This window comes from Aythya ferina (assembly GCF_964211825.1).
Source record: "Aythya ferina genome assembly, chromosome: 2".
Lineage (NCBI taxonomy): Eukaryota > Metazoa > Chordata > Aves > Anseriformes > Anatidae > Aythya > Aythya ferina.
The window spans coordinates 108963935-108991827 of NC_140297.1; the positions used below are offsets into that span (position 1 = coordinate 108963935).

The 27893-nt window shown below is 41.5% G+C and overlaps 1 protein-coding gene across 2 annotated transcripts in view; it reads left to right on the top strand.

The window, feature by feature from the left end:
* Positions 1–430: 430 nt before the first annotated feature.
* The window catches only part of EPB41L3 (erythrocyte membrane protein band 4.1 like 3), a 141552-nt gene continuing 114089 nt past the window's right edge, over positions 431–27893 (top strand). For both annotated transcript variants that reach the window (XM_084508106.1, XM_084508107.1), the window contains exon 1: positions 431–545. The gene's annotated coding sequence lies outside the window, so the exon portion shown is untranslated. The remainder of the gene's footprint in view (positions 546–27893) is intronic.

Below are 27893 nucleotides of genomic sequence, written 5' to 3' on the forward strand. Positions count from 1 at the left end.
ATAAATAAAATAAAAAGAAATAATAATAATTAAAAAAAAGAAAAGAAGATATATAAAATAAAAATGAAATAGTAAAGGAAAATAAATATAAAATAATGAAAGGAAAATAATAAAATAAAATAAAATAAAATAAAATAAAATAAAATAAAATAAAATAAAATAAAATAAAATAAAATAAAATAAAATTAAATAAAATTAAATAAAATTAAATAAAATTAAATAAAATTAAATAAAATTAAAATAAAACGGACCGGGGTGGCACCCCCCCCCCCAAGCAGCCGGCGGGGCAGGAGGGCAGCGCAGCTCCGCGGGGGTGTCCGCGGCCGCGGGGCGGGGCGGAGGAGGGGCGGAGGCGGCGGCCCGGCCAATGGGGCCGGGGGGGGGCCGAGCCGAGCCGTGCCGGGCCGAGCTGTGCCGTGCCGAGCCGGCAGCCGGAGTGCGCCGGACGCTGCAGGTGGGAGCCCGGCTCCGCGGCCGCTGCGCGTAACTTCGGCGGGCCGGGGCTGGCGCGGAGCGGAGCGGAGCATCTCCTGCGACGGGCTCAGGTGAGGGGCCACCGGGCTGTCCCTTGTCACGGCTTGGCACGGCACGGCGCGGCGGGTCGCGATGCGCAGCGGGGCCGCCGGGCTGTCCTTGGCTTGAGGTCGACGGGGAGGGCTAAGGGGCGTGCGCTGCCCCCTGGCTCTCCCCTTTCCCCCCCCCCCCTTTTTTTTTCATCTAATTAATTAATTTTTAGTTCCCCCCTCCGCTTTTTTGCTGCCCGCCCCCCAGCCGGGGGTGCCCTCGGGCAGCGCTCGCCCCTCTCCGGCGGTGCGGGAGTGCCGCAGGCGGGCAGGGATCCTGCGGCTGCCTGTCCCTCGGCCGCCCTTCCTTCCCTTCCCAATCCTTTCTTTTCCTTCCCTTCCCTTCCCGCACCTCTCCCCCCTCGCGGAAGATCCGCCCGGGAGCTGCCAGCCCCTCGGCGGCACCCGCGGAGCGAAGTTGAGGGCTGCGCGGCTTTTGCGCGCTGCGCTGCGCGGCGGGGAGGCTGCGGAGGGTGCGCAAGCTTTTGCAGGGGCAGTGCGTCTTCCTTCCGCGCTAAAAAGGTTTAACGGAAGGTTTAACACCCCCCTTCCTTTTTTATTTTTTATTTTATTTTTTTTTTCTCTCCCCTCTACCCTTTTGGTTGTTTGAAAGAAAAAGCTCTGCTGGACCTCTTCGCATTTCTGTAGTCGCAGCGGTGCTTTAGAAAAGTGCTGGGAGCCCGAAAATTCAAAGTAGGAGCGCTGGAGCCCCCCGGAGCGGGGCGAAGCCGGAGCTGAGCATCGGCAGCTCCAGGCTCCGAGTCCCCGGGAGGCAGCCGGGGGGGGGGCGCCGGGGATGCTCGGGCAGCGGGGGGGGGGAAAGCGCGGGGGCTGTGGGTGCAATGCAGAAACGGAGCGCCGAAACTCTGCATTTCGTGCACAGTTCAGCAGTGGGTGGCCATTTTTTTCAAAATTTTCCTGACAGGCTGTTGGACCCCCCCCCAAAATGCTCGTTTGAGTCTTGAAAAAGCATAGATTCCTCCCTCCCCGTTACTTTAGCTGGGCTCTTTCAATGCGAAGTGTTTGCATTTTTGCGGACCTCTAACTGATAAATCTCAGTCGAGCTTTAAACCTCGTTAAGACGTAGCTAACCATTTATGATAAGGATTTCTCTCCCTGTCTGTCTGTCTTTCTGGAGTTTTTAGGCTTGTTCCCCTGCTCTTTCCAGGGAAGGATACAGTCCCTGGCGTGATGGCCAAAATTGTAATGCACAATTCAGTGCCTTGCCAGACGCATACCTTGCTTCGCAGTTTGGGATAGGCTCAGGCAGTATTAACAGCATGCTGAGGGGTTACTGCTATGTAGTGTCCTCCATTTTTGGGCTATATTGGAGGAAATCTAAAAATACCAGATCATCGTTTCTCACGCTGTGATTGTATGACTTTCAAGGAAACATTAGACATGCATGTAGCTCTTCGTATTTTTTTTTCTTCCTTTTAACATTAGGAATTGTTGGTCCTGGTATCTAATAGGTATCCTGGTATCTACTCCAGTATCTTTATTTTTGTAACTTGGAAATACCTCTATAGGTTCTGAATCAAACAGTTCTTAATGTCAGATTCTCGTTATTACAAAGGGTTGGTATTTTAACAAAATTTCCCAAGGAGATACCCCCAAATGTTCCTAGAAAGTACCTCATAAAGTACCCCATGCATCCGTGCCAGGTGCCATAAACATGTGCTATTAGTGCAAGTTTGCCAGGAAAATGGCTTTCTTCTACTTTTTTTTTTTTTGTTGGGAGAACAGGAAAGCAGGTTATTAGTATTTCAGTACTCTCCTGTCCTTCCTGCAGCAGCATTTATCTTCGCATATGAAGTTGCTTTAAGAGGTAATTGTTATAGAAGTCTCTAGCTCAAATATTGGTTGCACATTACTGCTCAGAACTAGCTTAGGAAGGCACTTTACTATCTCATGCAACCTTATCTGCCGTTCCACAACTTCATAACAAGCCTACTGGAACATGAAATGACCTTGGAAAGGCATCTTTCAATCTGACATGAGGCATTCTCTTACTGGGAACAGAAATGCTCCACACGGAACTGATGTTTTCAGATTGATGCTTCTAAACATACTTTTTTTTTTTTCTTCTTTTCTTTTCCTCTTTTAAGACTGGAGGGAGATAGGTGGAATGTTGAACTTGAAGGGAAAATATTTTTTTAGAAACAAACCTACTCAGCTGAAGTTGAAGCACCATTCAGCTGAAGAAGAGGTATACTGAGAATGTGTATGTGATAGTGACGCTTGAGTCATGGGTGAAAACAAGACTTCAATTTTAATCGAAGGAAAACAGCAGCATCTCCTCTGCCAGTTCTGCTTTGCTCATTCATGAGATCTTCCCAAACCCACGTTATTAGTAGGACTAATTGAAAGCTAGTTGGGTGTGTTAAATGAAGAAAAGAAGTGATGAGGTCTGAAGGAAGCTTTACATTTAATTTTATTGTTCTTACCATCATAAGGTATTGCTTCCACATCAAAAGTATTCGGCGTGCTTTTCTCCAGAACCCTTTCAGTCCCCAAAATGCTGCTCACCACAAGAAGTGAAGTCTTGCTGCTGTCAAGGGAATTAGTGGAGGCCATCTCTGGCTAGTAAGCCTAATGTTTGTTTGTTTGTTTGTTTTTTCCTGGATGCCGGCCTTGACACTTCAGGTCCTGCAAAAGGTCTGTAGGCCGTTTTATGTCCATGGTGGTTTTACCTTTCAGGAGGATGGTGCCTCCTGTAGAGCAATGCCTGCAGTCTCCATAGGGCTCCTGCATCGGGAGCTTGTGGTACGAGTGCCACCTGCTGGGTGATGAGCACATTTTATGTAATTTGTAGACTTCTAAACATGCATATTGTGTGTGTATCCATATACTACGCTTGCATATATGTTCATGTCTACATAAATATATATATATATATGCATGTATGGGTGTACGGCTTTTGAATAGATAAGTTCCTGGGGGGGAACTGCCAAACCTTGCCAAGAGCTGAAGTTTCTCAGCCTCTGAGGAGCTGCCACAGATCATGTTTTGTGAAACTCAAATAGCACTTGGGCTGTACGTTGCAAGGACAGAAGGGAGATGTTGATGCTACTGATGTGTAATGCTGCATTGACTTCACTGAAGGAAATGGGGAGCTTCAGTTGTGTAGTTCTCTTCTCATGACGTGGTAGGCTTTCATGGTCTGCCCCCACAGTTGGATAGCAAGCTGTAGACCTGATGTGGGGACTGACCAAATGCAACTCAGCTTTATTGCTTGTATGCTAAATCTCCCCAGCACTGCTGGTTTCCTTGTTTCTCATTTCAACTGTCTTACTTCCATAAGATTTTATGAGCAGCCCATTTTGACACAAAATAGCACTTCTAAATTGATCAGCTGAAGACGCATAAAATTTGCAGGATAATACTGGACGGTCACTTCCATTTTAAGGAACATTTTTTCACATTCACACTTTACTAACACTTGCACAGAGGAGTTAATTTGGGAAGTTTTTATTCTGTACCACAAGTTCTACTGGCAGGTGAAGTCACAAATCTGAACCTGACATCATCTACAGCAATGGCTTTCCAATTTCCATTAGTTTCCATTTGTCCTGGCCCTCTGGAGTGCTGGCTGTGAAACTGTTCAAATATCAATTTGATTCCAGAGCCATATCCTTCAGGTGGATCCTGGCTGAAATCAGCTCCAGTATTAGGGCTTGCAATTGTTCTGTGTTGTGCTGATGGTATTAGGGAAAGATGCATAGCCCTGTTTTTTTGTTTGTTTGTTTGTTTTTGTTGTTGTTGAACAGCTGACCTCACTAAGGCTTTATTGTTTGTTTATTTTGTGCAGCACTGGTGCCAATGAATCTTTTAGCCTGCCTGTGGATTAGGAATGGATCCAGGGTGAACCATAAAAGTTTTGAGGAAACTTCCAAAAGCTTTTAGCTGGAAAACCTATATTGATGTACTTTTGTGATAAATGGATAAAATGCTTCACCTGGCTTTGAAAGCATATGCCTCCACTTGTACAGATTGCACTGGAGAGTGTGTAGCAGTCACGAATGAGCTGGTAGGGCAAAAAACAAGTAGTATAATGCAGAGTTCATCTTAAAGTGTGATTCGAGAAAAAAAAAGGCACCTGACATATAAAGACAGATTACAATACAGGCTTTGGAGGAGAGGGACCTGAAGTAATAATGCATAAGTAAAGTTCACTGTCCCCTAAAACATTCACAGCTAATTTGATGCTTGAAAAATTGTGATTTCAGTGTCTGGTGAAGAAGCAATTGACCCTAAAATTGCTGCCTGAAGCTGAACCAACATTTTCAGTTTCATAACCGGTGTCATGCAAAAATAGCATGTGAAGAGGAGCAGGGGGAATGCAAAATGGCTCTGCTCTGGAGTCTTGCTCTAATGCATCTCTTCTCGCCCTGATCCAGGCAATTGGGACATAGCGTGGGCAGTGGATGCTGATGCTTACATCCCATCCATTCATCCATCCCATCAAGGCATTTCAGGACTCTCTTTTTCCACAGACCTGAGCTGCTAATGGAAATCTCCCCGCTTGTATGAAATTTCAGCACTCCTTTTTTGTTCTCACTCAGAAATGCATAAGAAGTATTGTCAATGGGAATGCTGCAACACTTTCCCTCTCTTCTGCCATCTCTCCATCTTACATAAACTAGTTTGGCAGCTCTCCTGCTCACGTTCAGCTGCTTTCAAGTCAGCTGTACCCATTTGTTTTGTTCCTTCCTCCTTTTTGTTCCTGCACACCACATTACCCTGCATTCCCTTCTACTGCACATCTCCTTTCCTGTTACCTCTTGACTTCTTGTCTCCGAGTAAGTTCATTAATGTTCATCTTGTTCCATGCCACCATCACAGTCTTACTTTCCTTAATTTGAAATCCTGTGTTTAGTCAGATCACTCAGTGGCCATTACAGTCCTTGGGGTTATCTTGGAGCCATGTCTGCTCCAGTGAAATTGTCCTCCCATTAATCTCAACTCCCCTTGCAGAAGCAAAAGGTGGGTAATATCTTGAGAGCAATCTGTAGCTGCAGTCACACTGACAATAGTGGTGCATGGTCACTTCTCTGGGGAAGGACAGTGGTTCACAAGACTGACAAGTGAAATCAGAAGAGAAGGAAAATCCTTTGCAATCTCTTTTCCCTTTCCCCTCCAATATGCTTCACATGAAGGAGTTGGAAAGGCTCCCTCTGTAAAAGCACTCCTACAGTAAAAGCAACAAAAAAGTTGCTTGCAAGCAAAGTGGAAAACACATGAGCAGTCAGCATCCTTATTCTGCAGTCTTCCTTGCTGTCTTATTAATGGGCCGTGGAAGCAGAGGAGGAGGTAACTCATCAACCATTATCCATGGGGGGCTGCAAATTAGTTGCCTGTGCCAGTTATATTTTCCTTTTTGATACCAACAGATACATTTTTTTATATATATCCGATGGTTTCTAATCCAAAAGAAACACACCACACCAGGGGCTGTGCAGGAGGCTCACCACCCTCCTAGCCTGCCTTAGGATTTCTTGACACCAGAAAGCTGCCCTGGCCCCTGCAGAAGGTCTTTGTGTTGTCAGGTTAGGTGTATTCCTGAGGACAGTTGGTCTGGAGGATTTGGATGGCTCAAGCGTACCAGATGGGAAGATTTCCCAATCTGTTGTGAGAGACTTTCAAGGACCTTTGACTCCTTGGCATCTCGTCAGCCTTGGTGCTGTTTGCACGAGTGCCAGAATCTGATGACGATACAGCTGCGAGGACAACATGGCTAGCATCTCCTTCTTGGCTGCCTCCTCTCCACTGCAGGCTTCAGCGCTTTCCTTATCAGGTGCTCCAGGACCTTTCGCTCTTCCTTAATTTGCAAATGCAATCGGTTTCTCTAGTCCAAAGATGAACACGTGTTTCAGTGCTCTTACATATGAACATGGGACTCGTTTAGGTTAACCCACAGTGATCAGAATTTTGCACAGATATCTTCAGAGCAATCCCTCTCTGAAATAGTAATAATTAAAAAATAATAATAATAATAATAGGTTGAATGCTTTGGAGCAGTTACCAAAGGAAATCAATGCTGAGCCTGGAAAAACTGCAACATTTTTTTTTTTCTTATTATTATTAGAAAAGAACTCATGCTGTCATTTCAGCTTGATTATTCTTGATGATTTGCAAGCGTATAACTGCACAATTACTTAGCTGTAGGGTAGGTTTCAAGCCCCTCAATTGTAAAGAATAAATTATTAGTACCCCCCTCCTTGATTGAGGATTCTGCAAACAATCACTGGCCCGTGTCATTTTTGACTTCTTTCCCTACCAGATCTTGCATCTGATCATCAAGGATTTAAAAATGTCTGTGGTATCAGAGAATAGTGTATCTTTTCTGTATGTGATAGTGCTCACCTGTTACCCCCTGATGGGGGAGGAAAAAAGTGCAGGAGGAGATTTGTTTTATTCCCACAAAATCTTCCATATGAGGCCAGCCTCTTAACAGATCAGACTAAATTGCAAATATTATTTTTTTATCATCATGATAGTGCTATTGTGTCCGTTTTATTTCCTTTAACATTAAGCAATGGTGTTGTGTTGTTCATTGAATCTCATGTGGTGTTTTTTTTTCTCCTTCCCTCATTTTCCTGCTGAATGCTGTGACCGTGCCGCAACCATGGACTCAACAAACTGGACATGCTTCTGCCTCCTGGGATATGGACAATTTTGGTGAGTCTGAAAAATGAGTTCAACTTATATTTTCTTGGGAGAAACAGGAGAATTGTTTTTTATTGGTTTGATGAAGGCTAGATCTGCTTTTGGGATGTTGGTTTTGTGGAAGTAAGAGGCGAAGCTTACTGAATTGCAACTTATTTTTTGGTGAAACATTTTTTTTTCTGTTTCATTGTTGGCAAAGGTGGAGGAATTAACATGCAGCAGATTAATTTGAAATAGTGTCACTTTATAAGATTGAGTATTATTGCTTTTATAATAATTTTTAAATGATTTTTCTGTAAGACACACTGTGAAGCAATGGCTTAGAACATTTTAATTTTTCTTTTCTGGCTTATTCAGTTGTTTCTGCAAGTAATTCAGATAAAAATTTATTATTTCATTGGATGGTTTTTCAGAAAAATACTGTGCAGTTCTTTGTATTGTCACTCGTGCTGCTGTTGTCCATGGTGTTAACTTTCAGAAGTAATGTGTTGCTACTTTGTTTGCATTCAATACTGGACCAGAACTTTCTGTGGAAAGGATTTCCATCCCAAGTAGTCTCCAGAGAGGTGTGTAAACAGAGAGGTAGAGCTCTTTCAGGGTTGTGTTCTTTGCTCCTCTGCAAATCTCAAAGGGAACGCTTTTGCTCCCTGAGGATGAGACTGGCATTTTGGACTTTCAATTAAAGGTGACTGGACAGCTGCAGGGAAGACATTTGCTGCAAACATAAGAGCCATGAGATCTACTCCAGAAACATGACTGGAGGTGGCTATGTTCACCCAGCACTATCTGGAGGAGTAAAGCTGTCTCTGAGAACTTACTGGAGGTGGCTGGCAGCTTAGCAGCCTTGGGATTTATCTCTGAGCTATTTAGATTCTGCAGGAGTGGCTCATTACTATTAACGGGCTCCATCAAGGGAAAACAACTTGCCTCACCTTTCACCTACGTGGCAACTGTCTTCTTTATGCACAGGCTTCAGTTTTGAGTAAGAAAACTTAGGATCAACGTGTTGTCGTCACATCCCACTTTGGGAAGATGTGAGTGACCCCTGTGTGGTGGTGGCCCTGTTCTGGGCAAAGCGTGGGAGCAAGTGTGCGGCTGGGCACAGGCTGCTTGCCAACAGATTGCAGTGGGGTTTAGCTGTTGCATGCCCTCTCCTTCTTCCTTTTGAGTCCTCTGAACACGCGAGGTCTGTGGCATTTGTGTCTAGCACAGGTGCAGAGAGCCTGAGACTGGAAGATGGGACTGAAATGTAAGAGTGTCTTCTCAGGCACAGCTCTGGAGAAATCCGAGATTAAAACCTGATATTTTACTTTTGAGCATTTCCAAAGTATTGCTGCTTAATCCTTTTTATTGATCCATAGCTTATGCCGGAAAGCCTTTGTCTCAAGGCAATATTCAGATTCAGAGTGCTGGAGGATAATGGCTCTAATCACATTTCATGTGACCTTTCGGGCAGGATGAACATATGTTGCAGTGCTGCATTTTTCTCATTTCTTGGTTGCTGTTAGATACCTTTTATTCCCCAGCACTGTAGCTAGGAGTGCAGTTAGGAAGCCTTCTGCATGACTGGTACAAGGTAATTCTGTAACTGAGTAGTAAGATCTGTGAATGTACTGCTTCAGACTGCTGCTCTTTGATGTGCTAAGAAGCCTTGATCAGCCTGAGACAGTAATAGCTCTTGTGCCCAGGAACGTAAGTAATGCATATTTACTGTGATGTACGCACTACCAAAAACTCTTCAAATCTAAAAACTTCAAGTGCATTCCTCGTGGCTTTGCTTCTGCGTAGATCTCTTTTATTTCAGGCCATTTTGTAATGTACATGTACATGTATAATTGGCTCATGTTGTACCTATATAAAGATATACTCTGCTTTAATATCTGGAAGGGCAGTAATGTGAAAGCTGAAGTGTTTCCATCATCAGTGTACGTTGGAGGAAATTTGATGTGATTACATGGACAAATACTTCTACCCCAATTCTGTGCTTAAATTTATTTTTTCACTATTGCTCTAGTTCGGTTACATCTAAATTTTTGGTAAATGTAGTAAGCAAAATTACAATTGGAATCATTAATCCAAATCAAAGAGCAAAATGTAGTGTGTGTAGGCAGGTAAATATTAAAGCTAAAAGGGCTGGTTTCTTTTGCTTTCACTGAAAGAGTAGAACTGGTGCAACCCCAGGCTCTTCCCAGCGCTGCATGGTGGAAGGGCAAGAGACAGCAGGCATAAGGTGAAATGAGAGAGGCTCAGACCGGTTACAAGGAGAAACTTTTTCACCCTGAGGACAACCAGGCAAGGGCACAGGCTGCCTAGAGAGGCTGTGCAGCTTCCATCTTTGGAGGTTTTCATCATCCAAGTGGACAAAGCCCTCAGCAATCTGGTCTGACCTCACAGATGACACAGCTGGGAGTAGGAGGTTGGACCAGAGACCTCCTGAGGTCTCTCCTGGCCTGAATTATCCTACGGTCCATTTAAAAAACATTTGAATTTAGTATGGCCTTTATGCTTGGAAGAGAAGTGAAGTGGCAGGGTCATGGAGAGAGAAAGCTGCAAGACTGCTGGTGACATCTGAAGGAGGGTGGCTTTTGTAAGGTGAAGAGGAATGTAGCATCTGGCTAGGTTCCTTCTGGAATATTGCTGCCTTGGGCAGTCTCTGGATGTTAGCTTGTTTTCAGTTTTTAATTTCACAAAACAATTTGCTGCTTCTGAAGAAACAATATGCTATTCGTTATGCTCCAATGGTAGCTGCATCAATAGTTTCTCAAGCTTTGGAAGTAACCAAGTGACTTTTGCTGGTGTCAGTTAACAAGCCTTATTTACCTAATGGGAGCAAACTTTAGGAGAACTAGATTCTTCATGGGGAAGGCTCTCGGTCCTTGAGAAATTATTTTTTTCCAGTTGGCTTTTTGTAAAAAACTTGGGCTATGACTATTCCCAGAGCTTCAAAAATGATGTGGGAGTGCAAATAGCAAGAAGATTAAAACCTATTGTTGATGGAACTAAATGCAAGGCAGCTGCTCAATGTGAGCTAGATGCTGGGTGGTGGTGGTAGTGATGTGAAGCCAAGCAGAGCTCTGACTGTAGAGGAAGGAGAGGAAAAGAGAAGTGGTGAAGGTCATTCAGGCTGACTTGCATGATAAAACACAGGAGTCTGCAAAGAAGAGCATGGATGGGTCCGAAATGACCACAGGGGGCTTTGGAAGAGCAAAGGCCTGCTGATGGTTTGTTCCTGAAAAACCCTTTGTATTTTCAGGAAGATGGCCTGAATAATTGGCATTAGCTCAGCAAACATTTAATAACAAACATAACATTTACAAAATGAGCTATTAGTAGTGTATGGCTTATGAATGCACAAGTGAGTAAATGTGGGTTTTTGAATTAACTGGATTTTATTTTTTTTGTTGTATTTCAGGTTTTGTTAGCTTGTTTTTTGTTCATTCCTGAAGAGTTAGTTTCATTTACAGATTGACTTCCCTGCTTTGTGTTCAGAGGCAATAAAGGTGAATAAGAATAGCAACAGTTTAGTCACTCCAATGGAATTTCAAAGGCTTTTTTTTTTAAACCACTGTCCCATCTGCTTCCATGCACATAGCAGGTGTGCTATCATTCCTAGCTGTCGTGCCCCAACGGTGATCAGATGTGATCAGTGGGGGAGGTCCAAGGGAGGATACAGTATAGTGTTCCTTCCATATTCAGAGGCTGAAAGCACCATGACCATAAAGCCATCAAGATTATTGCTGTGGAAAAGTAAAATTTTAAGCTTTTAACCTTAACTTTACCTTGGTTTTAACTTTACTGTTTTATGTGTATGCACAGTGACTTTTTTCAGTGTTACGTTCAAGAAACTATTGTGGCTCAATGTCCAGTCTTCCTCTAGCCTCAATTACTAGGCTGGATAATTTGCTATTTATTTATTTATTTATACATATGCAAAGCCTCTGTTTCTTCTTTTCTGTTTTTTCACCATAGCTGTTCATTTTCAGTTGTTGCATGGATAATAGTGCTGATGAAGAAGCATTTAGTCTGACACACAAAAGCCTAGCTGTAAAGAAAATGAAGCAGAGAAAATTGCAGTGGCAAAGGTTCCTAAATTATAGTTGTACAGGAAGATTGTGATAAGGAAGTAGTTAAACATTACTATTTAGTAAAACCTGCAACTGTGGCTGGTACTTCGATTCTCTCCTCCTTTTGCTGACACTTAAATTTGTGAGGTCAGTGAGATACTTTTCCTGCTAATAAAGTAACTGCTTTATTGAACCAAAAGCAACTGGAAGTAAATGGGCCTTTATTCCCAGATGGTTTTAGGTCAAGTGTTGAATAAATCCTAATTATTCTCATATTTGCTTTTGAAGAAACTCTAGGTGCTTGCTATACCCATTGATTTAAAAAAATAAATAAATAAAAATAAATAAAAAACCTGCCCATCTGAGACATGTTTTTCATTCGGGTATTTTAAAAGCATATGTAATAGGACTGAAAAAGGGATATTCATAAACAGAAGTATTAACATCAGAACTGCTTACCATATGCTTACTGTAGCTTAGACAAAGCCTGTTGCTTTTATGGCAGCAGAGTGTTTGTTTGCCAGCTCCAGGGCTGCCGCACAGCCTAGGCACGTGTGGGCATCGTCCTGCCTCTGCTGCTGGTGGAGCTGCTCGTCAGTGCGTGTGTGACGATGAGTACAAGCTGTGACCTCCTCACAGCAGGTCTCATGTTTGAAGACCTTTGTTTGATTTCAAAGAGTTGGCCCTAGGTGCAGATGTCACAGCAGTAATCCACCAGATCCTGAGGACCAGCTTTCATCAGCAGGGATATGGGACAAAAGTGATGTGCTGTGTAGGTCTTTCACAAAAATGACTAGGGAGGGCCTTTTAGGGAAACACTGTACCTTTCTTCCCAGGCTTCTGGAAATTGTAGTTAGGATCCGAGTTAGTGAACTTGAGTTAGTAATTTCCTTAGTCAAGACCTATCCTCCTAGGTGACTCAGAAAATATCCTGCAGCAAACGACAAAGGCAAGCTCAGTTTGGGTTGTTAGTTCTGTTTGATCAGGATGGATTGCTTTTTATGGGCAAAATGCTGTCTTTTGTGGTGAAGCTAACTGCCTGCATGCTTATCTCAACCTTGATGAAGCTATTACCATAGGTTTGTTAGGAAAAGAGTCAGGCAAAATCAGTGGCCTGGACTGGGCAAAGGTTAAAGCAATCAGCAATAGCTCGGCTGTCAGCAGAATTGTGTTGCTGGGAATCTCATCTGAGGCTTTGCACAACTTTATTGTCTGCTTAGCTTTTAGGTGTTCCTGCTAGCATGTCCTTCAGCAAGCTGAGAAATGGTCAAGGGTTGTATTTCTGTGATTTCTGCCTGCCCTTTGCATTGTGGAGGTGATCCAGAGGGTGGCCAAAATACAGTTGTTTGTGATGGAGCCTGGAATGATTGGATTTAACCAGTAACAATGAGGCTGCTCAAGTTTTGTATCGTTGCATCCATTTTTTATTTTTTAACACTAAGATCATTTATCTCTAGTTCAACGTGTGGTATGTTTCATTTGAGAAAGACAGTGTCTTATCAAACAACACAAATGAGCTTTCTTACTAGAACTAATGAAAACCAACTAAAATAGAATTCTTCCTATTTAATTTATATTTATGAGCATATGTGCCAAATTCTAGCGTGGATGGAATCAGTACTACTTACTGTTAAAATACAAAGATATCAAACTTAATTGTATTTCTCTCTTGATTGTCTTAGCCCAGCGTTATGTATGTCCTGTGGAACATTAAACTTGGCACACATGGATTTCTAAAGTATCACAAGTCTCTGATTCCAAGCTAAGAAATTTACAGAGGAATGTGAATTCTTTTGCAAGTTGCCCAGTATTAAAGCCTGTCTTTTTATGCAGAGATTTAATTGCTGGCTAGTATATGCTTTTGCAGTAATGATGGTCACAACAGCTGTTTGGGTTATGTCATGCTTATGCATGACCAGATATTTCAATAGGCTTTTAAGAATTTGCAGTAAGGAGTTTCATTTTTCAGTGTTGGGAAGTGGGCTCCATCTAGTGTTTAATTTAAAGATTAAACTCAAGTTCCTTTTCTTGAATGCCCTTGCAGTATGGATAAAGGACATGGAGGAAGAATTGCGATAGGCATCGCTTTCGTTGATTGTTATCTAGAATGAGACTTTCTAGATAAAGTTAGTAAGCTAATGGCAACCTGAAACAGTTCATCTGTCTTGCTTGAGTGCTTGTTTTAGAAAAACTAAAATAATCCTGGTATGAAATAGCATGCAGCTAAAGAAATTAAAACAGCATGGCAATAATGTGATCCTGGAATATTTTGTGCTTAGTTACTATGTGTACTTTCACACTATTTGATGTGACATGTTAGAAAACAGCATGCTAGCCTATAAAATCAGAATTGGAAAGCTAGCTGAGGAGTTCTTTTAAGAAGTTATGGATTTTGAAACATGTACTGTGTATTAATATCCAGTCAACAGAGTAATTTTTCTAATATGTAATGTTTATCTAAGGGAGCATGTTTTTTGTCCTATTTTTTCTGTTTTCTTAATTTTTGTAACACTTAATCCTTTGCTAATGGTTATTTATTATTATTATTTATTATTATTATTTATTATTATTATTTATTATTATTATTTATTATTATTATTTATTATTATTATTTAAAGGGAAATCATGTTTTGACCTAATCTCAAATAAAACAGAAGTTTTTGATAAGTATTGTCTCATGTCTCCAGTGAGCTGGTGATAAATGATGCCTTTAAACAGAGACAAAAATCATGAAGAAGAAAAGACTTTTTTATATGTACAAGGTGGTGTTAATTCATCCAAGCAACTTCTACTTTGGTTGATACTGGGTTGGACTGACAGAGTTGCAATGCTCAATACTGCACATAGATTTGACTTTTCTGCTGACCCTTTATGCTCTAAACTGATGAACAGAAGCAGGGACTCCTAAATGTTAGTCAAGAGAACATGGCAGCAAAAGTGCGCTGTCTACCCAAAGGCAGTGGGACCTTTGTCTGGTTGCCTTTCTACCTCCTGTTGAAGGGAGCTTTGAGGTAACCGTCATGAGCTTTCTTGCACCTTTCAGATGTAGCTCAAGACTGATGAGAGAGGAGGGAGGTGGGCACTGGGCCTGGACTCCTGTCTCCTTGAGGTTTGGGAACATGAAGAAAATCCTCCTCCCAGCTCTTAAGACAACTTTTTGCTTATTTTCTGTGTGTTCCTGGAGCAGTGTGGTGCAGGGGCCAGGATCCAGTCCTATGTTGTTGGCAAAAAGCCTGCCATTGTTTCATCCAAAGAATATTCGGGTTCTGGCCTTTCCAGCTGATATTTGCTAGCTAAGCATGGACAAAGTTAACGTCAAACATGTAGTGCCCAGAGGGAGCAGTGAAATGTGTGATAGTGACCATGGCTGTGAGAAAACAGGGAGCCAACAGAAGCCCTACTTGCTCAGCTCTGTGCCACCTACTTTGGTTATCCTTTCCAGCCAGGTAACAGACTGCTTCTCCAGAGAGCCCTCCAGGTCATTTCCATGCTATTTTGTAGATAGGAGCATGTTTTTCCTTTCCCTTTTGAAAAGCAGCATCTGCAATGTTGGGGAGGGGGAAGGGGAAAGATTCAGGAGTGGTGGGGGAAGAGGGAACCCATCAGGCTGTGCTGCTTCCACTTGGCAGAGGAAGACTGCCAGCAGCAGTGGGCAGGCTTTTGAGTGTGTGTGTGTATACACACACATATATACTTATACATATATTCATATACATATATATGTGTATATATATACACACACGTATTTGCTTGTCAACTCCTCAACTCTTTTTTTTTTTTTTTTTTTTTTTTAATTTTGCCTTCAAGACACTGGTGTAGTTGGCAACCTGTGGTATTTGAGTCCCAATTAGATGTGACTGTAGGCTTTACCTCTCAGATAAGGTCAGACTGTCTGGCTAGACTGCCTGAGCCTGCTGGACAGGTGCTTTTTGCTGCTAAATATGTCTTTTGTAGGGAAAAAAAATAATCTTTATCTGCTATTTTTTCTTTATTTATTTTTTAAACAACAATGTTAAAATCAGTATATTTTTCAGTGTGATTTATTTCTTCTTTGAGCAGAGAATGCAAGCACATGTAAATTTGTGTCACTTGATGCTTCTGAGCCTACAGTGATCCACTAGATTACTACGTCTCTTGTGTTGTTGTTTTCTAATTACTTGTTCAGAAGCAGTGGTTTCACTGGAATTTCTAAATTAAATTTGGAAATGTTTCTGCTGCACTTAAATTCTGTAAAAGTGTGATCTTGCTATAAAAAAAAAAAAAAAAGTTTGGTCCAAACATAGACTGCTACTATGCCTTTAAAACCTACTTGTAAAGTAATTGATTTAAAGGCAAGGCAGTATTTTTCTTTTTTTGGAGTGCCTAATAATATTCTGTTGCCAATTCCAGTACTATACCATGCACAAAATCAGTTTTCACGGTAACCAGCAGAATACATCTGACTGAGTCTAAGATTGACCACAAAGGACTTACAAGTTTTTTGATATTTTACTTAGGCTAACTTAAAACTGGGAGAAGGAAAGAAAAGAAAAAGACTTTCCAGAAGCAGTTCATATCTGGAGGAATTAAGTTTTCCTCACTGTTTGTCCCATGGATGGACAGTATGAAGCAGGGCAGAGATCCGAACCATGGCTCTTCCTTCTCAGTAGAGCTCCGTAGTGTTAGCTGAAGAGCAGTGTGGTGTTACTGCCCCTTAGGTTATCTCAGTACATCTCATTTTTGTTTCAGGGAGAAGCTAAAGGACTTAGGAGAGCACTCCTTTTGGGTGTGGGCTGTTTAGGTTCTGATTGCTGCCCCTATGAAGTGTGTTGTATGGGGTGGAGTGGGCCTACTAGGAGAAGGCCTGGCAGGTCAACCCTGAAATGCCCCCTTGCCTGCTAGATGACTGGATGTGTTGCTGTAGTCACATTCATGCTTTCCGTGTCAAACACAGGTGGTGGTGGCATCTGGCAGCGAAGGGAGGCCTGGTTGGCCCTGGCAGGGGAGAAAAGGTCCACAAAGGGGTGCTGAAAGGGTGTCCCTGTGACTGGGGCTGAGATTGCCCTCATCCTGCTGAGCCTTGTTAGCCCTTCTGTTCCTTGTAGCAAAACTCAGTGGAGCTTCAGGAAGGCTGAACTTTGTCATGCTACTGAACTGCAGGCAAGGGGGTGGCAGCACCAGGGGAAGCTCTTAATAGGGGCAGCTGCACCCCCCTCAACTCTGAATCTCTCTGCTGAGTACAGAATAGCGTAAAGTAATGAAGCAAATGCTAGATAGTCACCCTGTGCCACGAAATGGTAAAGCTGAAGATAATCAAGAAAATAAATGCCTTGCTTTGTTTGGGAGAGTTATTGCAGAGTTTATGGCAGCAATTAGAAAGGAAAGCAAACAAAGTCTTGAGAACTTGAGGTTGGAAAGATTGTTCTGGCACATGAAAATCAGATCTGGAGCTGTCTGCTCATTTCTGTCACTGTTAGAGGGAGAAAAGTGCAAAGATAAAGATAGGGAGTGGAAAGGAGCAGAAATGATTCATGGGTTCAGCTAGCACAGGTTATGGAGATGTAATTAGTCCTGGCCTATTTAACATGAAAGGGGGGGGGGGGAGCTATAAATAAAGGGTGGAAATAGAGGTATTAAAAAGACTTAACTGTTTTGACTCAGTATCTTGGAGTAGAATTAAAGTGCTAGCATGTAAATGGCTAAGAAAATATTTTTCTTTGTTAGTAAAGGTAACAGGCAATGCACTGTGGAAGTAAATAATATAGGTAGGCAGGTGGCATCAGCAAATTGAAGGGCCTGGCAGGTTATTTTGAGAGAGAAAGAGAATGCACTAGTACATCAACTAATTAGATTACAGGTGTTAAGATGACAAGATCCTTACTTTAGATCAGTATTTCTTGCCTCACGAAGGCAGACCGTGGTTGCCATATGGTCTGCTCCTGACTGTTAGTGTTCTGTGCATGGTGAACATCGCATTCGTGTTGCAATGGATGTATGAGGCAGCAGTTGTTCACCTCTCTCTTGCATGCACTTTATTCTCTTTTCCCCGTGCAAACACAATCCCACTAATTTGGGATCTAGACCTAGGCAGCACTCAAAGTTTCTCATTGGTTTTGGTTAACTGACTTGACCTTCTTTCTCCCTCCCTTCTCTGCAGGGGACTGATATCTTCAGTAACTACAAATATCTGAGCATAGCTGCACAACCTGTTGGGTCTGTGCCACTGTAGCATGTGACCTGGGAAGTTTATGAGCTGGAAACTGGCTGCTAAAAGGATATCCACATAAAGTATAGGAAAGGGAAATCGGGGGGACCACTTTACTGTCCTGAGACTGTGAAGGTTTTGCTTATGTTATTAATTATCATTTTACTCAGGGAAAAGACGGATTCACTAACATCCTTAATTCTTAACGTGCCCCTAAGAGACAAAACCAAAAATCATTGTATTTTAGTTCTGTTCTCGCAAGTTCTTCATTGTGAAGTGATTTGCTTTCGGTTGCCTCTGTGCTTATAGATCCATTAATGGTTTCTGAAGGAGAGATTGCTCTAATTTGTAGACATTAAGTTGGTAAGAATTTGCCTGTTGATGCTGATGTAATTTCTTCTTTGTCTGACCTCATTCACCTGGCATTAAAATCGTATTACTGAATCTCAATTTTAAAATTGCTACAGCTAATAGGGAAACCTTTGCTGTAAGTGTTTTGTTGGCTTGATCCTATCTGTATCCTTAATGTCCACTATGGGACTATATCCAGCTTTTCAATGCTGACAAGTGCCTTTTAGCTTCATTTATTTATTATGGGGAAAACAATTTAAAAGCTTAGTTATTAAAGCCACCATTTAAAGGAGAAAGTAATGAAATTGCCCAATCTGAAGACACAAATTATATAACTTGATATTGAACATTAAACAGCATTATTAAAGCCAAATATCCACCATTAAAATCACTAGAGGTTCATTTTGTTGCAAAACCCAAGCATAATACCTTCTAACATAATAGTTGGCAAAGCAGTGCCCAAAAGATACTGCTCTGCCTGTGTGATTTACAGGCTATGGGTAATACCTTATTAGCTTGCTTTGCCAGAGTACCTGCCCTTGCAGTAAGTATTCCTTGTGCTTGAAGACCAATCATGTCTGCAGCTTTTCTTCTTACAAAACTAGGCATGAGGTTAGAGGGAGTTGTTTGTGATCTGATTTCTGTGTAAATAGCGCTATAAAACTAGATCAGACTGGCCTGTGCAAGAATAGCATTTGTAACATTGTTCTTCCTCTTTTAAATTTCTGCATTGCTCCCAAGTTATAAAGAGGCAACACCTACCTGAAAGCATCTGATTCTAGAAGAATTGGGATATGATTTTAATTTGTCCATTAAAGCATAAATGTTCTCACATATTCAAAAAAATAGTTATCTATCTCCTCTTTACTTTCTATTATATAATGTTGAATTCCCGATGATTTATTTTTTACTATAATTTTGGTTAAAGGACAAATTGGCAATTGGTCAGTAGTGGGAAAAAGAAAATGCTGAATTAATAATGTACAAGGGGAGGAAGGATTTCATTAATTTCAGAGATGATTTTACTTTTTGTTTGATTTGATTGCTTTCACACTTTGATTTGCATTAGCATGCAAATATTTCTTCCTTGCTGTGCTCAAAGTTGAAAGAGATAAAATGAAGGAAATTACTAACAGAATTGATGAAGACAAATCTTTTTCTTCCAAAAGAAAATGTAAATGTTATCAGTATTAGGAAAATGAAGGGGTGGAAGCTTCTCTCAGAAAAAACGTAATAATCACAGAGTTTTGAATATTTAAAGATCAATTTTTGTCATTACATCAGACTAGTTCCATCAGAGAAGGAAAAGTGCAGTATTGATAACTGATGGTGCTTCTGGGTGAGATATTTAAGGCATTGTTGTCACCAAAGTGTATTTATAAAAATATCCAGTCTTGCCCTAGGGCTGCCAGTAGCTGTTTGATGCCATCACTGAGTGGGAGCAGTATCTTTTTGCCTTCTGGTCTGGCCTACTTCACCCACTGTATTTGAATGGATTATTTTTGAATAGGAAATAAACAATCACTTCTGGAATTTTTTGGAAATGAAGATTTTGATGTTAGTTCAAAAATATTCCAATGTTTCATTTTCTGGAAGAAGATGGGAGGAAAAAAGGCATGCAGAATGTAAAATGTTCATGGTGTTTGGTTCTAAAAGAGGATTTCTTGTGCGTGAGAATCCCATAATTTTTACCTGTGCCATGCTGAGTCCTAACATCTGCTATTTTATTGTTGAGAGAAGTTGATATTTTTATTTCTTTGCAGAAGAAATGTTCTTTATAAAAACTTACTGTGGTACAGCTCAGGCCAGCCTGATTGAGAACTTTTTACATACATTGTAGTGGGAATTTGATTACTCTTACTTTTGAAATGCAGTGTGGCTTATGTTGTAGTGGCAGTACTCTGTATATTATCAAAATGTTTTGCTGCAACATTTCTAGCTTTAAAAGCAAACAAACAAGAACAGCTTTTTTGCTGGAAGCCTGTCAGCCGGAAGCTGGCAGGGATGAAGGTTGTGTGCACAAAGAGGGGTCATGCTCTGGAGGTGAAGCAGAAGATGTGGAGGCTACCATAAAACTCAAGGCTTAATTAGGGGCTGTTCGTGCACGTATGCCATGTTTGCTTAAGACAGAGTGTATGAGTCGTCTTGTTAATGTCAAAAGGACTACTTAAGTGCTTGAAGTTAAGCGGATTTATAATTGTTTGCTGGATTTTGTCCCAAGTGTGTCTTGCAAAAATACTGCTTCTAATAAATTCCTACTGCTTGCTGCAAAGAAGAGGAAAGAAATTTTGAACCACCTATTGTACGACCTAAACAAGGAAATACTGGGAAAGAAACAAGGAACCGATTTATTCCTAGATGCAGGGTCCGACCTCAAGCATATCCATAATTGCACAGCAGGGTGTTCTCCCCTCAATGTCGTGTCATCTTTTCTTTTGCCTTGCCTGGCCATGGTACTTGCTGCAACACTGATGTCCCTGTCCCGCTCCACGGCATGTGGGCTTCCCCTTTGGATGCCCCCCCCCCCGCTTCCTCCTTTAAATGATTAACTGCTCTTGACCTCTGCTTGCCATCCTGCTTGGCACCTCACTGCATCCAGTGCTTGCTTTCCCTTCATACCCTCCTCATGTGCCTTGGGGAGCCTTTCATGCAGTCCTTGCTCCTTACATGGCTTTGATGGCTATCTGATCCCTGGACTGCTCTGCTCCGGTTTCACTGTCAGCGGTACCCCCTCCTATCACCCGCCCACCTCAGGAAGTTGTGTGGGGTGCTGAGTGCTCCCTTGGCGTAGATGCGTAATCATCTGGCTGTTTTTCCTCATTTTCCTTTCTTCCCTTGAATCCTTCTCTTCTAGTTTAAATGCTACGTTTGCATTTACCAGCACTGTTTTTCTCCTAGCCTGAATTTTGTGGCTCTCCTGAAACTGAAACAGGACTGCAGACCCCTGGGATCTCCCCTTGAAACTTAGAGATTGAAAGGGAATTTGAGATGATGTGAGAAATGTTGCTGAGAAAAACAAGACATGGGACCCCAGGAGCAGCACTAAACAGCTTGTGTCTGTTTGGGTACCTTACAAGAACTGCTCTTTCGAACTGATTTAAAATTAAGAGACTGAGAGACTTCCTGTAGACAGCATTGCAAGTTCTTATGGTTATAGGCTGAGAATTAACTTTAAAGCATCCCAGCAGTAGGATCACATGGCTTGTTATCACTCTTTAGAGTGGCCACCAAAGACAGCTTCTGCTGTTTAACCTCTACTGAATGTTCCTCAGCCTTAATGAATGTCTGATGCCAACATTAGATAGATTGCCTCCCATAGAGAGAGAAGGAAATCACTGCAATGAGGCTTACATTTTTAGCTACAAATTTGTACTTTCCAAATGTTCGTATTTACTGGAAGAGATCTTAATTATATCATTTGAACACAGTTAGATTAGTTCCTACGTCAGAACACAAAAGAACCCTCAGGTGCCTAGTCCATCGTGTTCTGTAAACGTTTTTTTCCCATTATATGAAATTTCTCCAAACTTTTGAATGGAAATACTCTAAAGTGCTGTGACATCATGATTTTTCTTGCATTTATCCAATACGATGTATAAGTATCTTTTATCTGTGGTAGGGGTCCTGTGCTTTGCAGTAAGTGTTTGACCAGCAACATAGAGATTCATTCCTGTGTTGAATAAATGTATCACGACTATTGATGAAAACCTCCTTCTCTTCCACCTCCCCATGAAGTGCTGCTGCTTACTCCTGTTGCAGGTCCCTTTTGGAAATGTTCTCATACTTGTTCTTCCTAACCACATGGCAGCCCAGGGATAACCTAGGTTTTATTTCAGTCACAGGGAGCAGTATTTTTGCAAGCCACAGTCACAGGAATGACCCTAACACAGTGTCAAATGTGTCTGTCAGACAGCGTGCAACCATTTTGACTTGACTTAGATTAAATCAATTCTCTCCTTCCCCTAGCACGTCATGTTTTCATCAGATAGGTAGGCTGTTCCAGCATGAACTGGTCCTTGCCTTGACCAAGCTTGACCATCTCAGGTTCACTCAGCTCATTCCCTCCTCTTTCACACGTGGATCTCTTCCAGAATGACAGCCAGTAAGGCACTGGGCAGCCCTTTTCTAGGTTTTGTTCTCTTTTGCCACACACAAAACGAGAAAATTGTCTGTTTCTCTTTGCTAGGCTTTTATTTCCCCTGGCTCTTGTACAACAACATAGAGCCAGCAAAGCACTGTTAACAGCTATCAATATTTCAGCCCTGTACCTCAAATCTGAGGAACGTCTCATGTTTTGTTTTCCTTAAATCTTGTTTTTGTGTTGATGCCCACAGCAAGGCAGTGGCTGCTGGTTTCAGGCTTGCTGCTCCAAGCATCCATAAGCTTCTCTGGCTGACTGCTATGCCTGGGGAAGTTTGTGTGTGCTTGCAAGCCCTGCCGTGAGGCTGTGTTTTGGGAGGGGTGTAACTGCTGCTCCTTCATGCAGTGATGTGCCTCCCCTAGTAATCGCAGTAATAAAATGCCAAGGGGCTCTTGCATTGGAGGGAATGGCATCATGCAGATCCAAACAGCCTTACTTCCAATGTCAGGTGTTGGGCTTTTGGACCTCCAGGCAGAGACAGCTCCTCTGCGCAGCTGGGGATATATTTGTATATGTTTGGGTTTTTTTGTTATGTTCTCCCCATCTGGGACAGGGTGGTTTGAGTCCAATATTTTTAATTTTCATTTTTAGGTAGAGATTTGTGAGAAGGACATTCAATTCCATTTGGGATAGGTTGTGCCTCATACTGAGCTGAGGGATGGGATATCCAAGGTTTTTTGATTTTTCTGGATAGTAAGAGTTCAGTCAAGACCCATGGTCAGAGAGAAGTCTGTGGGAGGACATCAGAACAGCACACAGCATTTTAAAAAACAGCCCAAGTTTCCTTCTGATTTTTCTCAGTATTCTGTCCCCAGGGATCCATAGGATCCTGGGTGATATCTGTGGCCTTTTGTTGAGCAGAGCAAGCTCTCCTCTACTTAATAGCAACCAACTGGGAGGTCCACTGGGAGGGGTTCCTACCAGCTAATCATCAGACTTCAGCATCTCCCCAGCCTCTTTCTGAGCTAAGTATGGGAGTCCAAAGCAGCTGTATGAGCAGGTTTTTTTTTTTGTTTGTTTGTTTTTTTAATACCGTATGTGTGAGGTTATTTCTGTCAGAAAAGCTGCATTTTGCCTATTGAAGCTGTTTTTTTTTTTTTTTGGGTATGTATGTATATATGTATGTGTGTGTATGTGTGTGTATGTGTGTGTATGTGTGTGTATATATATATATATATATATATATATATATTTGTGCTTTAACTTCCTGCTGGGTGTTAGAAACTTCTGCTGAGCTCATTTGGAAGTTTTCATGATAAGACTGTGTATATGATTTAAAAAATATCAAGATCAGTAGGAAGGAAAAGTTCTGCATTATTTTAACTAACAAACAACGCCTTTAGACATTTAAAAGTGATAAATACACAGTGCAAAAAAAAAAAAAAGTCATTTTCTGTTTTGTTCGCTTAGAAGCAGTTTCTGTAATTTAATGTTGAAATTCTGCTTCTTATGCATTCTTGTACCTTGCCTGTATTGTAGCAAAAGATATGTTATAATGTGCCATGTGGAAATGTAAACAAATCATCAGGTCATAGAGTAAGGTCCACTGATATTTAGTTTTTAGAGTTCCTTCCACCCCCTTTACTTTTTAACAAGTTTATATAAGAAAATGCATGGCAGAGAGATTGGAGTCTTTTATTCCCTCCTGATTACCTCTCTCCAAATTCATAAAACACATGCACAAAGTCCACCAGACACTTTGGCAATTACTTTAGCAGAGGTGTTGCTAAGTTTTTTTGCATTGCACTTGGCAGATGTCACCTATGGTGGCCACTGAAGAGGTGGTGAATAGGGCAGTTAGTGTTTAGTGGCACTGGATATCACTAAGGAATCAAGGAAGGAATGCTTTAGAAATGTCAAATGAGTCCCAGGAGCTGGTTGCTTTGCAGAGGAAGGAAGCTGCCTTTATTCAACTCTGCAAACATTGTGGAGTCGTAGAAGTCTCTGAAGCTCAGTAAGTGCGGGTGGTGGTTTTAAAAACTATTTAACTCTTTGCTACGAAGATTTGGTATACATGTGTCTGCTCAGATGAAATAAAAAGGCAGTGGTCTCTATTTTCTTCCTGATTTATGTTCCCCAGTATTAGTACTTCTGCTCTGTTTCCTTGTTTAGAAATAGTCATCCACGTTCTCTGCAAGCGTAAATTGCAGTTCTGTAATGAGGTCAATGGACCTTCACCAATTTACAGGAGTAGAGAGTAATTTGGCTCGTTATGCTCTTGATGAGATATGATCTGGGAGGCTATCGTTGCATGGACAGATAGTAAAATAAACATTAAGGACTAATAAAAAAAAAAAAAAAAAAAAACACCAAACCCTCATATCCTCAACTGCTGTGCTGTGGCTGCATATGTAAGGATATGTCATTATGTATGAGCAGAGCAAAAATATATGTGGGTCATTGTCGTGGGTCATCTGAGATGAAGGGCTTTTTCTTCTCCATCCTTCTGTTGTGCTGAAGTCTGTTTTATCAGTCAGCAAGGCTCTGGGATTTAGTCTTGGTTTTAACTCGTGCCCTGGCAAAGGGCAGCTGCTCTTCACACAGGCATGACTGTTTTTTGTCTAATGGTATTGAAACACAAACCTTAATGAAGTCCCTGAGAGCATTGTTAGGCTGATGTTAAGGGTGGGTGTTCAGAACCACAAACAGCATTTAAAATAAAACCAGTCACCTCAAAATTGGTTGTTCCTGCAATTTGCTTGGGTAAGGAATTAATCACTCATTGACAGCCAGCTGGCTACAGGCAAGGATCTTGCATTCCTGCAGTTCCTGTGCAGATGATCGAAATCTCTACCATGGGGAGAGTTCTGGCTACTGGCTTCTGCTGCCTGATTTTGGTATTCCTTTGGGAAAAGTTAAAGGTGTAAAGGTGCTTCCTTGTTGTGTTGTTTTTTTGTTTGTTTGTTTGTTCCATTGTTTCTTTATTTTCTCCCCCCAAAATTCACAGCAATAGTATTTCAGTGATACTGGTAAATTATATGCATTTCATCCTCAGTTGTGTGTTCTGGAAAGGGAAGTGGGAGAATAAGAAAGTTAATTGTTTTGAGGTATGAGCAGCGTGGTTCAAAAATAGTAACAAAGATTATGTGGAAGTCCTCCTCCATAGTCTATTTTAAGAGTTAAATTTTTCTCATTTCTCAGTTTTATTCGTATCTCAATTTAGAAATAAATTAATACAGAAAAGTACGTTTTGCTGAAAGGCTCCTATTAAGACTTACGTAGGAAAAGGGATATGAAGGAGCTCTGCTGCTGGCCATGGTTATTGAATATTCTTTTAAAAGCACATTTTATAAGTACCTTGCTTTATTATATACTAATATTTTCCCCCTTTTCTTAACACTTGTGCTTCTAATTTTCACCCTTACAATATGAAAATTTCTAGTGCTTTGAGTTTTTCGCTCCATACATACCACTGGTGAGTAGGGTTGGGTTATTTCCATTCTTAGTAATTGCACGGCTTGTTGCCTGTCTGTTTTTGCATAGACAAGAAGTAAATCATGCTTGTGATATTAAAAGGTACTGTATTTTACAGACTTTGTGGGTTAGGAAGTACTCAGGAAAACAAAGGTAGATTTGGTGAGGTGGAATAATCCTCCAGTCTCCTATTCATGAGATCTGGACTTAATTTACAGGCTATGCTATTTCCAAATAACCCTTTTCCTCCCCTCAATTAGTGCTGATTAGCAGCCAGCAGTGTTTTGGCGGCACAGGAAGGCTTCCCTGCCATGAATCAGAAGTGTTCTCTGTGTGCAGTAACTGCAGATAAAATACCTGTGAGGAAGGACAGCCCTTCAGCATCTGGGCTGCACACTCCATATGTCCACCTTGCTTATCCAGCAGCTGCTTTTGAGAAGGTCCTAACAGTGTGAGTCCTGTGCTGCAAATGTCCAGTACCACATCCAGGTGGCTTCTGAAGGTCTCCACGAAGAGACCCCATGGCCTCTCTGGGCAGCCTGTGCAAGTGCTCAGCCACCTGCACAGCACACAGGTGTGGCCTGGTGCTCAGAGGCAGCCTCAAGGTACTGCTGTGCTTGAAACCCAAGGGTGGCATCTCTGTGCATCGGAAACATTAACTTGCTTAAAACGTACTGAATCTTGCATGATTACATGGCTTCATCTGATGTGGGATGCAGGAAGTGCCCCTTACCTACTGACATTGAAAATTTCTTCATTCAGATCAGATATGAGCCGTGTCTCAGATACGTGGCTGTAGCACCTGTGAGAAATAAAAATTTGTAAAAATGGCAAAATGATTTTTTTGCGGCTACCAGCATAGGCTCAGACCACCAGCCTTTTTCCATCACCTCCACACTGACCTGGCCTCTGGTGATATTTGGGTAAAATCTCCCAGACTCCAGCAATAGGTTGCCCCAGAACTTCCTGCATGCAGGTGGGAGCCCTGTGGGCAATCTGGCATTCACAGAGGTTTTTCAATTACACTATAAATTTCAGTCATTGGGAAGGACATAATTTGGTTATGTGTTGTATAGGTTTCAAGAGTGTGGGATTTTTTTTTTTTCCCTGTCATTGGGGAGATGCTATATTCCACTGGGAGGTGGCAGCAAAGGTTCTCAGACCTTTATTTGGTTTTCACAGGAATTCCAACTGGAGTACAATAAACAATCTTTTTTTATTGATTTTTTTTTGTTGTTGTTGTTTTGTTTTGTGTTTTTTTCCTCTTCACAAATGCCTTCTTTTACTGATCATGTTGATGAGAGACTACAGACCAAACAGGACAAATAAGCTCTTGTATTTTTCAAGTTAATTGTGATTATAAGCCCTTGTAACTTCAGAGTTATTTTTAACATAGCTCTCATTCATTTGCTTTGCAAGTACATTAACAGAAAAGTTGGTTCCAAGTTCTGAGCGAGGTTTGCAATTCATGTGAATCAGCATCCCATAGCATCCCCTGTGTCTTCAGCAGCATGCTCTCAGTAGCTCTCACTAGGGCTGGAGCTTCAGCACCTTCTCTGGCTTCATGTATGACTGTTCAAGGCAGGATGGAAAGAGCTCTTGTTCCCTAACCACAGTGCTTTTGGAGGCTAAACCTCCAATAATAATCTTGAATTATTCTTAAAAGTTACCCAGCGGCTAACAGAAGTCTCTTCTCTTTGGCGATAAGCAGCAAGATTTGAAATTCCACTTGATAATTGGGTATTTCTTTTTGTTCCTGAAAACTTTCCAAGCCATGGCTGCAATCTGAGCATGCTGTGATCCTCTAGTCTTTAAGTTCATCAGTTAGACTGGGTAACTACATCATAAAACTAGCACAGGGGCTGCTTTTTGCAAGTGCAGCTTTGAAAACATAAAATGATCGTATATGGGAATGTGCAGGATAACTTTGGGAAGTGAATAAGTAGGGTTTTAAACATTTTTAATGAGTTACTTAGGTCAATTTCCATGCTTTTTATGTTGCCCAAAGATGTTATTTTGAAATCTTTTATGAGAGTCTGTTTTTTATTTTAGATGTCTTTCATTTCTTGCTGTTTAAGATTTCACAAGTGAATATGCTCCGCTTCTGTGGAAAAAGGTAATATAGGCTCCAGATGTGATTTCCTTCTCTGCAGAGGTTAATTTAAACCTAGTGATTCCTTACAGTCTTTGAGTCAGCCATTCTTCCCTCTTTATTACTCCTCAATACCTAGCTGATGAATTACAGAAGTAACTCAAACTTTGTTTTCCAGTTCTTTTCTGCTGGCAGGTGGCCATTCTTTTGGTGTAGTGCATATCAAATTGCAACTCACTGAGGCTTTTCAAAAGTAGGTGTAATAGCTCTCACATCGTGATGGTCCTGAGGGTTTACACCTTTTACTTCAGAGGGAGTACCTGAGCTGTTTGGATATGAAGTCATTGATGACTGAGGTCTGAAAAGCCTTGAAAAGTTTTGATTTCATCTAAAAACATAAAAAATAAGAAATTAA